The sequence below is a fragment of the Palaemon carinicauda genome, chromosome 4 (genome assembly GCF_036898095.1).
Source record: "Palaemon carinicauda isolate YSFRI2023 chromosome 4, ASM3689809v2, whole genome shotgun sequence".
Lineage (NCBI taxonomy): Eukaryota > Metazoa > Arthropoda > Malacostraca > Decapoda > Palaemonidae > Palaemon > Palaemon carinicauda.
The window spans coordinates 53,764,133-53,776,642 of record NC_090728.1 but is presented as its reverse complement, the minus strand read 5'-3'; positions in this window follow the sequence as shown (position 1 = coordinate 53,776,642).

Here is a 12,510-nt window from a genome sequence, read left to right as displayed (position 1 = left end):
GCTACCGTACCTTCTGGCCAACAACCTTCCAAGCGATCGGTTGTGCGTCCTGTGGACGCTGAGGTAACCTTCTCGCGTCTACCAGTTGAGGTGGTTCCTCCACCGATGCGATCCAGTGTGGGTTGCCAGCCGCACGTTGACGTTAAGCGACGCACGGAGGTGGTTGTTGACGTTCAGGACGTTCAACAACCATCAGAGGTGACTTGTTTTGACGCGGTGCGTCAACCTCCGCAACCCGGTGTGGTTTCCACTGCTCAACCCAGTCAGTCTAGACAGTCTCGGGTGGACGCTGTGCGTCCTCGCGCTCCCATGGTTGTTGACAGTTCACAGACTGTGCAGCAGTTCCATGACGTTGCGTCCGGCTCCGTCACGCATGCACCAGTGCGACCGGACTCAGCGAACCAGACGTTGCCCACTCCGTTGCCGTTTCCTCATCAGTTTTCGGATGAGGAACTTTCTGATGAGGATGTTGCTGAACATCAAGACGATCAACAGTCAGAACTGGACGAGCCTAAGTCAACTCAACCCTCTTTGGACTTTAGAAAAGTCTTGGCTGTATTCAAAGAGTTGTTTCCTGACCAGTTTATTTCTGTGGCTCCTCGTTCTCCGCCGTCAGAGTTTGTATTAGGCATGCCTTCTACCGCACCTGCCTTTACTAGACTCGTCCTCGCACGCTCGTCTAAGAGAGCTTTGCGGCTGATAGGAGACTGGTTAGAGTCCAAGAAGAGTTTAGGGAAGACAGCATTTGCCTTTCCCCCATCTAAACTCTCTTCTAGATCGAGCGTCTGGTATGCCACGGGAGAAGTTCTCGGCTTGGGAGTTCCTGCCTCTGCCCAGGGCGACTTCTCAAGTCTTGTAGACTCTCCCCGCCGCCTTGCCATGAGACGCTCGAAGATTTGTTGGTCACCATCGGACCTGGACCACCTTATGAAAGGGATCTTTAGGGCTTTCGAAGTCTTTAACTTTTTAGACTGGTGCTTAGGAGCCCTGAGCAGGAAAATCTCTTCGACAGATAAAGATATTTCGTTTGCTCATTATGTCCTGCATGGACAAGGCCGTCCGTGATGGGTCCAATGAGCTTGCTGCCTCATTCACGTCCGGAGTCCTGAAAAAGCGAGAGTCTCTGCTCGTTCCTGTCTGCTGGAGTTACACCATGCCAGAGATCGGAACTTCTCTTTGCTCCCCTTTCCAAGTGCCTGTTTCCAGAAGTCTTGGTAAAGGAAATTGCTGCTTCGTTGGTGCAGAAGGACACTCACGATCTAGTTGCGTCCTCAGCTCGCAAAGCTCCCCCTTTGCCTGCATCTTCCGCTAGACCGAGGATAGACACTCCAGCGTCTCGCTTTATTCCGCCCTTTCGTGGCAGAGCCTCCAGCAGAGGAGGTGCTCGTGCCGAAGGGAAGCGAGGGAAGAGGAAAGGATCCAAGTCCTCTAAGGGCAGAGTCTGACTGCCCGCAACTTCAGACAGCAGTGGGAGCCAGACTCAAGAACTTCTGGCAAGCCTGGGAGAGGAGAGGCGCAGATTCACAATCTGTGAAGTTACTCAGAGAGGGGTACAAAATCCCTTTTGTACGCAAACCCCCTCTAGCAACGTCTCCCATCGATCTCTCTCCCAGGTACAGAGAGGAAGAAAAGAGACAAGCCCTGAAACTGGAAGTGTCTCTTTTGCTAGAGAAGGGAGCGGTGGTCAAAGTCTCGGACCTTCAATCACCGGGATTCTACAACCGCCTCTTCCTAGTTTCAAAGAAGACAGGAGGGTGGAGACCGGTGCTAGACGTCAGTGCTCTGAATGTCTTTGTCACAAAGACGAAGTTCTCCATGGAGACCACAAAGTCAGTCTTAGCAGCGGTCAGAAGGGAAGACTGGATGGTCTCGCTAGACCTAAGGGACGCCTACTTCCACGTCCCCATTCACTCAGACTCCCAACCTTTTCTGAGATTCGTTTTCGAAAATGTGGTCTACCAGTTTCGGGCCCTGTGCTTTGGCCTAAGCACAGCTCCTCTCGTATTTACGAGGCTGATGAGGAATGTGGCCAAATTCCTCCACTTATCGGACATCCGAGCCTCCCTTTATTTGGACGACTGGCTTCTCAGAGCCTCTTCCAGTCGTCGCTGTCTGAAGGATCTCAAGTGGACTCTAGATCTGACCAAGGAATTGGGACTCCTAGTCAATATGGAAAAGTCGCAACTGGTCCCATCCCAAACTATTGTGTATTTAGGGATGGAGATTCACAGTCTAGCTTTTCGGGCTTTTCCGTCGGCCCCCAGAATAAGTCAAGCCCTGTTATTCATCCAGAACATGCTGAAGAAGGAACGCTGCTCAGTCAGGCTGTGGATGAGTCTGGTAGGGACGCTGTCATCCCTGGAACAATTTGTGTCACTAGGAAGACTACACCTCCGTCCTCTTCAATACCATCTAGCTTTTCACTGGAAAAAGGACAAGACGCTAGAAGCGGTCTCGATCCCGATTTCCGAAAAGATGAAGTCTTGTCTGACTTGGTGGAAGGACAATATCAACCTAAGAGAGGGTCTTCCCCTGGCTGTTCAGACTCCCAACCACGTTCTCTTCTCGGACGCATCGGACGTGGGCTGGGGCGCGACACTAGACGGTCGGGAATGCTCAGGACTGTGGAACTCGAGTCAGAGGAGCATGCATATCAACTGCAAGGAGCTGTTGGCAGTACATCTGGCCTTGAAAAGCTTCAAGTCTCTCCTTCGAGGCAAAGTGGTGGAAGTAAACTCAGACAACACTACGGCCTTGGCGTACATCTCCAAACAAGGAGGTACCCACTCTCTGACGTTGTACGAGATCGCAAGGGACCTGCACATCTGGTCAAAAGGTCAAGACATCTCCCTAGTAACGAGGTTCATCCAAGGCAACTTGAATGTCATAGCAGATTGTCTCAGTCGGAAAGGGCAAGTAATTCCAACAGAATGGACCCTCCACAAGGATGTGTGCAAGAGACTTTGGGCCACTTGGGGCCAACCAACCATAGATCTCTTTGCAACCTCGCTGACCAAGAGGCTTCCTATCTATTGCTCCCCAGTCCCGGACCCAGCAGCAATACATATAGATGCCTTCCTCCTAGATTGGTCACATCTGGATCTCTACGCATTCCCACCGTTCAAGATTGTCAACAAGGTACTGCAGAAGTTCGCCTCTCACGAAGGGACAAGGTTGACGCTAGTTGCTCCCCTCTGGCCCGCGAGAGAATGGTTCACCGAGGTACTTCGATGGCTAGTAGACGTTCCCAGAAGTCTTCCTCTAAGGGTGGACCTTCTACGTCAGCCTCACGTAAAGAAGGTACACCAAAGCCTCCTCGCTCTTCGTCTGACTGCCTTCAGACTATCGAAAGACTCTCGAGAGCTAGAGGCTTTTCGAAGGAGGCAGCCAGTGCGATTGCTAGAGCAAGGAGAGCGTCCACCATTAGAGTCTACCAGTCGAAGTGGGAAGTCTTCCGAGACTGGTGCAAGTCAGTTTCTGTATCCTCGACCAGTACCTCTGTAGCTCAAATAGCTGATTTTCTCTTATACCTGAGAAAAGGACGATCCCTTTCAGCTCCCACTATCAAGGGCTACAGAAGCATGTTGGCATCAGTCTTCCGGCATAGAGGCTTAGATCTTTCCAACAATAAAGATCTTCAAGACCTCCTTAAGTCTTTTGAGACCACCAAGGAGCGTCGTTTGGCTACCCCTGGATGGAATTTAGACGTGGTGGCTAAGATTCCTCATGTCAGACAGGTTTGAGCCGTTACAATCAGCCTCCCTGAAAGATCTCACTCTAAAGACTCTTTTCCTGGTATGCTTAGCCTCGGCTAAAAGAGTCAGTGAGATTCATGCCTTCAGCAAGAACATCGGATTTTCGTCAGAAAAAGCCACCTGTTCGCTGCAACTTGGTTTTCTAGCCAAAAATGAGCTGCCTTCTCGGCCTTGGCCTAAATCTTTCGATATTCCCAGCTTATCGGAGATCGTAGGCAATGAACTAGAAAGAGTCTTATGCCCTGTTAGAGCTCTTAAGTTCTATTTAAAGCGTACCAAACCTTTACGAGGCCAATCTGAAGCTTTATGGTGTTCAGTTAAGAAACCATCTTTGCCCATGTCAAAGAATGCTTTATCATACTTTATCAGATTGTTAATACGAGAAGCTCATTCACATCTGAGTGAGGAAGACCGAGCTTTGCTTAAGGTGAAGACGCACGAAGTTAGAGCTGTAGCAACTTCCGTGGCCTTTAAGCAAAATAGATCTCTGCGAAGTATAATGGACGCAACCTATTGGAGAAGCAAGTCAGTGTTCGCGTCTTTTTATCTAAAGGATGTCCAGTCTCTTTACAAGAACTGCTACACACTGGGACTATTCGTAGCAGCGAGTGCAGTAGTGGGTGAGGGCTCAACCACTACAATTCCCTAATTCCATATCCTTTTAATCTGTCTCTTGAAATGTTTTTAATGTTGTTTTTATGGGTTGTCCGGAAGGCTAAGAAGCCTTTCGCATCCTGGTTGATTTGGCGGGTGGTCAAAGTCATTTCTTGAGAGCGCCCAGATTAGGGGTTTGATGAGGTCCTGTTGTATGGGTTGCAGCCCTTGATACTTCAGCTCCTAGGGGTCTATCAGCATCCTAAGAGGATCGCGAGGCTCCGTAAGGAAGACGTACTTATAAGGCAGAGTAATCGTTCAAGTCGACTTCCTTACCAGGTACCTATTTATTTTGTTTTTGTTATTTTGATAACTTCTAAAATGAAATAAAAACTCTTAGCTCATAATATGTAAACATATTATACTGGTCTCTACCCACCATCCTGGGTGTGAATCAGCTATATATTCACCGGCTAAGTTAAATATTTAAAAATTATATTTTAATTATAAAATAAATTTTTGAATATACTTACCCGGTGAATATATAAATTAAAGGACCCTCCCTTCCTCCCCAATAGAGACGCAGTGGGACGAGGAGAAAATTGAGTCTTTGTTTACATGGAGCTTGGTATCTGGCCGACAGATGGCGCTGATGGGCACACCCGCAACCTGTATAGCGATCGCTGGCGAGTTTTTTTTGTACAGTTTTTTGTCTGTCGAGCAACAGAGTTGCAGCTATATATTCACCGGGTAAGTATATTCAAAAATTTATTTTATAATTAAAATATCATTTTTGGGACTTGTTATTAGTTGTAAACATTTTAAAGAAACTTATGTTAAAGGTTGATCTTCCCATATCGATGCAAAATGTTTTCCTTTACATAAGATTGCAAAATATTACAACTTCACATTTCTGGATTATGTCTGCTTAAAGAAATTTTTAGGCCACTCTAGCTGATAGTTTTGAAAGGATCAGTTTGGTTTCAAGAGATTTTAAATTCTTCAGCAACTTGTCTTTTTGTGAAGGGGTTCAAGTATCTCCTTAAAGTATTCTCTGACATCCTTTGTGTTTGTTGTTGGGTCTTTTGAATTACTTACTTTGGGCATTTCTTACTCTACAGTACAGTGTATATTGTTTGTAAGCAATCTTATTTTACAGATTTTTTTATAGATAATTCAGATTTAAAGATGTATTTTTTGGTCACTTCAGGTATAAAGAGCTTTCTTTAGTGGTCAGGCTTTTTTGGGCACTGTCTGTTTTGAAATGCTTTTTAGAGTTCCCCTTGTTTTATGAATTTTCTGTGGGCAAAGATTATCCATTGGGCAATGCTTTGATTTACCAAGCTTTCGTGATTATACTCCTAAGTAATGATTTGCTTAAAACTTCATTTGTGGCACTCCTTGGTCTATGGAGTTATTTAAGGGACTCCTGAGTTATGAATTGTTGAGAAATTCAGGCTCTGCATGTTTCTTTTAGCTTATTTGGTATACTCATTATTCTATGTAGTAATCTTGAAATATTTTATCAATGGAGTTATTTGAAGGGTTTCTTGATTCAATAAGCTATCAGGGGCACTTATTTGATTGACTAGCTTTCAGTTTTTCCTCGTTTACAGAATTTCTTATTGCATATGCTGGTTTATTCAGGACACTAATTTGTCTATGGAGTTTTTTAGGCCTTATTCCTTTGTCCATTCAGTTATTCATAACCCTTCTTGGTCTTGGAAGTTATTGTTGACACTTTCATCTTTAGTGTTATTGAAAACACTTCTAAGGGCCTGTCTTGATCACTCATTGAATAATTAAGTTATAGGAGACATTCCTTGATCTACAAGTTATTTGGAGCACTGTTGCCCATGGAATTATTTTGAGTAATCTTTGTGGTTAGAGTAACTGCTATATGCCTTGTTCCAAGGATCTATTTTGTGCACTCCTTGAATTGATTATTTTGTCGTTCATTCTTTTCTGGTTTCTCTTCATGTAATTCCTCGGTTAATTTTTTTTCAATCCCTCTTGTTTTCAAGAGTTCCAGTTTTCTTGTCAAACCCTTGGCAACAGAATTATTTGGTATTGCTCTGTGAATTGCGATCTACAGTAATTGACATAATTTTTATAATTGGTAGATTTCTAATAATTTTGTATTTATATTTGGGAGAACATTTAAAAGAGAACTTCTTTACCAAAGTAATTCAAGGTACAGTATGTTGCTAACATGTAGCACCGTGTTTCTTCCTATGCTATCTGCCAAATGATCATAAATCTGGTGCAAAATTTTCTTCATCCCCTTTTGTTTCTTAAATAAGAAGACATTAAAAGCATAATATTCTGTAAATTCTTGTGCATTGCTAAGGAAAACATTGTACAATAATTAGTTTTCGTTTACTCATATTTAAGAATAATGTGTTCCACTTTTACGATTCTATTTTCTAAGGATGAAAACAAATTAGAAAACATCTTTCCATTTATATTTTAAAGATAAAGAATAGTATGGTAACTTGTATTTCTTATTTTTTAATATGTGAATAAGTCTTGAATATTAGTCAAATATTGTCCTAATACCTGTCTTTCCTTTTGACCTTTGTATTGCTTTGAAACTCTCTCTCTCTAATCCAATCCTAAATATATAATGAACTAAGGATGATTGGTAGCGCAAAAGAATGTTGGTAAATTAAAGATTAATCTTCGGTTTATCGGGTAATGGAAATATAAAATAGGAAATATTTAAGTATAAGTGGAATAAAGAACATGTGATGAAATATTAGGGAAATGAAGTAGAGTCCAGCTTATTAAATATTTATAAATGAAAATGTACTCAGAGTTAAGATTAAAGACATTAAATGTTATAGATTCAGGTTGATGTCATGGATTAAAGTATTTATAACGAAGTGCTCGTAATGTTTGGTAAATAGAAATAGGCTATGACTGGTCAAATCCGAAACATTTGCTGGTTTATTGATGAATTCCAAATTGTAGAACTACTGCATAAAATAAAAGAATGTAAATGGTGTGGCTGTAGATTAATATTAGAAAGGATCTTTTGATAATTAGGAACTTTAGAAGGCTACCTCAGTAAGCAGCTAATTACAAAAAACTTCTCCAGTGAATTACATAGATGAAATTTTTTATTTTTTGGGGTCAATACAACCTTAGAGTAGTGTTTCTGTTTAGTTAAAGGGAGGAAGAAGAGTTTGAAATTCTTTGGTTGTGTAGATTAAAGTGGATTTGTGATTATGTATAAAATATGTGGGATATAAACTAGATGCATTTAAGTGGCCATTCCAATCTAAGGAAGCTCTTTTAATTTCATGGTACAGTACTTGTAATCTAGTAATATTCTCTTGTAATCTAGTAATATATTTTCTCTCTCTCTCTCTCTCTCTCTCTCTCTCTCTCTCTCTCTCTCTCTCTCTCTCTCTCTCTCTCTCTCTCTCTCTCTCTCTCTCTCTCTCTCTCTCTCTCTCTTTTCTGGGGCTACATGAATATACCTTGAAGAATAACATGCTGATTGTTAAAAGTAAAGAAAGATTTTGTACTCATTTTCCAATGAGGTTGAATTTTGAAGAAGTTCTCTTTGATTTTAACCTGATGCTCTACTCCAGTTTCAGATGTCCCACTCTCCATCCTTGATCCTTCCTTATCCCAAAATTGGAAATGTTATAAAAAAAAAAGACTCTCGCCTCATATGGCTGATGTGTCTCTCACTGCCCCCCTCCTCTTTAAGCATCAGCACTTGCCAATTTGTTCCTCACTGTAAAAAGGGCTAAAAGGTTCATGAGGTAGATCCTGATCTTAACTAGAGTAATCACTTGTTCTTTTAGACTGTTATATTATTCCCCATGTACAGAACTTGTTCATTCTTTTACTGTTGTCTTGAGAGTGGTAGCTCAATGTGTTAGCTTGATTATGTTTTACTTGTCAAAGGCTGACAGGTTGAATTGGTAAATGTTTTGGATTTTATTCTGCTTGTTAATTCAGCTGTCTTGTCAGTGCATGTTTTATCCTGACAGCTAAAGTCATGAAAATTATGGCTGTGTTGTGCCATTATTAACTTGCTCAAAAGCCTCAAATATTTTAAATTTGTTATGGTTTATCAGATTTAGAAATTTAGTATAAATGATCTTATTTAAATCAAATATTTCAGCATGTTCAAGAAGCTTGCATTGTAGAAGGTTATAATGTCAAATGTACAGGTTTTGGTACTATCATTTTCATTTCTTGCAAAGTTGTATGCACTTGTATCAATGACAAGAACATCAAATTTGTTATGAACTGTGTAATGTAAGTAGTGGAAAATCTATTTAATGTGAAAGGATTGTGATTCAATGTGCTCCAGACATGTTTATGCTCTTTTTGAAGTTAATGTGTAATCAGTGGTAATTATTTCCATTTTTCATAAAAGCTTCAAGTTCAAGTGTAATTAAAATGTAAGAAATTAAAGATAAGTGTACTTAACGTAAGTGTTTCAAGGAATTTGGTAAGAGGGTCATTTTGAAGTCTTGCATTTCAGAGCTTTCTATTATGGCGAGATACCTGGGCTCTCTGAAAAGGTGCACAGCTCGGTTCATAAATTCCATTTTGTTTCTTGTCTCTTGTCATTTGTGCCTATGACATAAAGAAGGGATAAATCACACTTTAATTATTTTAGATGAATTGTGTAATAAGTTCTTGAATATGTTGTCGTTGACGTGAAAGCTGTCCAGATGTGTGTGTATGTTGTTTAAAGAGTGGGAAAAGTGATTTGGTATGAAGAATAGGTATATAAATTGTTTACAAAGAATCTCATCAGGTTTGTTTATTTCCAGTGCAAAGTTTCCTGGATATATAGTAAATATTTTTTTTATTTTACACAGGTCAAGGTATGAAAATTCAATTCATGTAAAATTTCTTTGTTTACATATCCTGCTAAACTGCGTTTTAAAGATGCATTTATTTCTGGGTAGCTTTGTTGGTTAATGCTATACTGATGTGCAGAAATAGTCCTGTCTTTAAACAGTATCTTCCCTTGATGAAAATGAATATATATATCACACCTGAAAAATTCACAATTGAAATTTCGTACTCAAAAGTTCGTTGATGTCCTAAATATAAATACATTAATTCATAAACCGGTTTACTCCCCCTTTTTTTTTATTCCTTAACCATCTTTATGGTTAGGTAGCTTGAAAATGTATAGTATTGAAATTGCAAGTTTATTAGATTATACACTGGATCGTGGGTAGGTTCATACCTGATATTTCTTTTGTATAGCCATTTTAGCTTTTGCTCATTTATCATCTTGCTTGGCCTTGTGGTCAATTTTATCGTATTTGAAATTAATGTGAACTGAATAGAATCGAAATCATTGAAATACTCCACACTCAGATCATGAATGTTTATCAAAGTAACAAACTTTACTCATTATTTGTTATGATAAATTTATTGTCATATTAAAAGAGAGTACAATTTAAAACATTACAGTTCAATATCAAATGTTATATCTTTCGATGTCTTAAGATTTTAACTTTGCCAAAAATGAAGTCCCACTGACTGATGATGTGAGTACAGTAATTATTTCAGTCCCCACACCCATTTAAGATACCATTGGTTTAGTTGTTTGCCCTTAAGGGATCGTCAGAGCTCCCTCGAGTTAGAGTAGTTTAGAGAATTATAAGATTAAAAGATTAGATTAAAAATGGGTGATGAAGCTGCCAAAGTAATGGAAATGAAATATGGGAAATGGGATATTGCATGAACTAGCTACTTTAGTGTTACTTTTTGTTTCCACTTAGGGCAACTCACACTCTCTTCTCTACCTCTCAAAAACCAGAACGTGTAATGCCATCAGTGCACTTCACAGGATTCTCTGTAGGCATTACTTAATGGTGTTGGTAGCTTTCCTTCAGACCTTACTGTGGCTGCAGTAGTTATACCTCCTCTCCTGTCTTGTCTTCATTCTTCCATCTTGCCATCCAAGCTCTTATAAATTTTACTTCAAAGTTTATCTGCAGGGTGTTCCCCCAATAGTGCATGGGTGCTGAATGGCTTATCAGACCCAAGTGCTTGGTTATATTCCTAATTCATCCAATCTCCCTCTTAAACACTAATCGAAAGATTCCATGTTGGATAATATTTATTTCTTGATTTCATATTGTTAACTAGATCGCTTGTTTTTTAAGCCACTCTTACTCTAAGATGGTTATTTATTGCTCATCAGTATAGCAAAATGATTAAAACCCAGTAAATGTTGATCCTTGATATCAGTGTCTGATTTGATTATAATGTGAATTTGCAAATATTGAATGTTAGGACTGTGCTATGAAGTGTTATGACTTTCTCTGCAAGGAATGAGGGATTGTGCTAGTGTTGAGTGATTGGTGTGAGATTTGCATGGAGAAGTTAGATAATTCTTTTGTGTATTTCCCTTCAATAGATCATGTTTCAAGGTGGACAAGGGAAGTTAGGATTTGCCTTTGTTTCCTTAAAATAGTCAAACGAAAAGGATTTTAGTTACAGCTTTTTTATGTCGGTACGAATTAGGACTGCAGGTTTTTCACATAGAATTAGGGTTGGTTTTACATAGTGTAGCTTCTGAAGAAATTTCAATTAACTACGTGACAAGGTGAAAAATTACTTCTTATCAATTTAGCAAGTACATCACCCAGTTTTTTCAAAAAAGTATTTTCCAAGAGTGAAGACTTCCTCAGTTTCAGTAAACAGACCATATAAAAAATTGCTATTTCAAGTTTTTTAATAGCCGTGTGTTATACTATTATAAATGTATTAGAGTAAAAAAACCCTCTCAAGTTTTAGTATATACCTAAACATTATAGATTTTCTAAGATGACTATATATCTAACTTTAAAGTTAAGTTTTTTATGAGCTTATATGAAAATTCTTTTAAAAAGAAAATTCTTTTCTTGATTTTAATTTCGAGTTCTGTGGTTTGCTGAACTATCTAAAGAGAAAATTTCATTCTTCATATAGTCACCGAGAAATATATGAGATTATAATTTGTCTTTTTGTTCAGAGAGATTAAGTCGATACTTTGCTCTTTATATGTATACTGTACAATTTCCTAATAATTCACTTGTATAGAAGTCATAATTTCTTGTCCTGTGTTTATTACGAAGACGATTCTAGTTTTCTTTTTAAGAATTGAAATGCGTAAGGAAGTCATCATTATTAAATCTCATTATGTTGGTGAACTGCTGGTTATTCTAAATAATCAAGTATTCAATGATCAAAAGACATATTTGCCTTCGTTGATAATTTTTTCCAATTACCTTATATTGAGAAGTATTTAGCTCGGAGACGTTCGTTTTCCAGACGAGTAAAATCATATCTTTTATTTAATATCTGTTCATCTTGTGCTGGTTTTCAGTAGAGAATCTTGCTCCTCAAACTTGGTCACCGTCTGTCTCTCTCTTGTGTCTTAGCTCATTCTGTTAACTTTAAAAATGCATTTTAAACTTCATTTTGGGTTGGGTTAATCTTATGTCTGTTAAGGATAGAAATCCAGAAAGTATCCAATTTTATAATTACTAAAAGTAGCTTGATCGTAACTATTTTGACTGTAACTTGCAGTGATATATTAAGTTACACAGGACCTGCATAAAATATGTAAAATAATAGATAATAAAGAATCATCTCCTTTGATTATTGGCTAAGGTGATACTTTAGTCGGGAATATATGCTTGTCAAAGTACATTATAGTAAGGAATTATGAGCAGTGAAAAGTATAGAAGATGAGTTCTGCATTATAAATAATAATGTGATGGTAATACAGTATATTAAAGGCATATATGCTGAGGATAGTAAATTATATTATAGAAATGGGTGATATGCTGAAATATTAAAGTACTATAAGCTTAGAATAGTATCTAGTGGGGTTAACTTTATTTAATTTTGTGTGTCTAAGACAGTAGTCATATTTCTAGGAGTATTGCATATTTTTAGGTATTGGTTGTAGGGCTTAGTGTGTTATTAGGAGGTATATCAACTTTGAATTAAAATTTAATCTACTTCAAACTGCATGTAAAAAGAAATTCATATTCATAAGGTTATTGTAGGTTGTGTTTTAATTATTGTTAGCTTTTTAAAGTGTTAGAGGTTAAACTTGCTTTGCCTAGGGTTTGTATTTGAGAACTTGTTTACACAGCTAAAGTGATTTAGGTGTCCACGT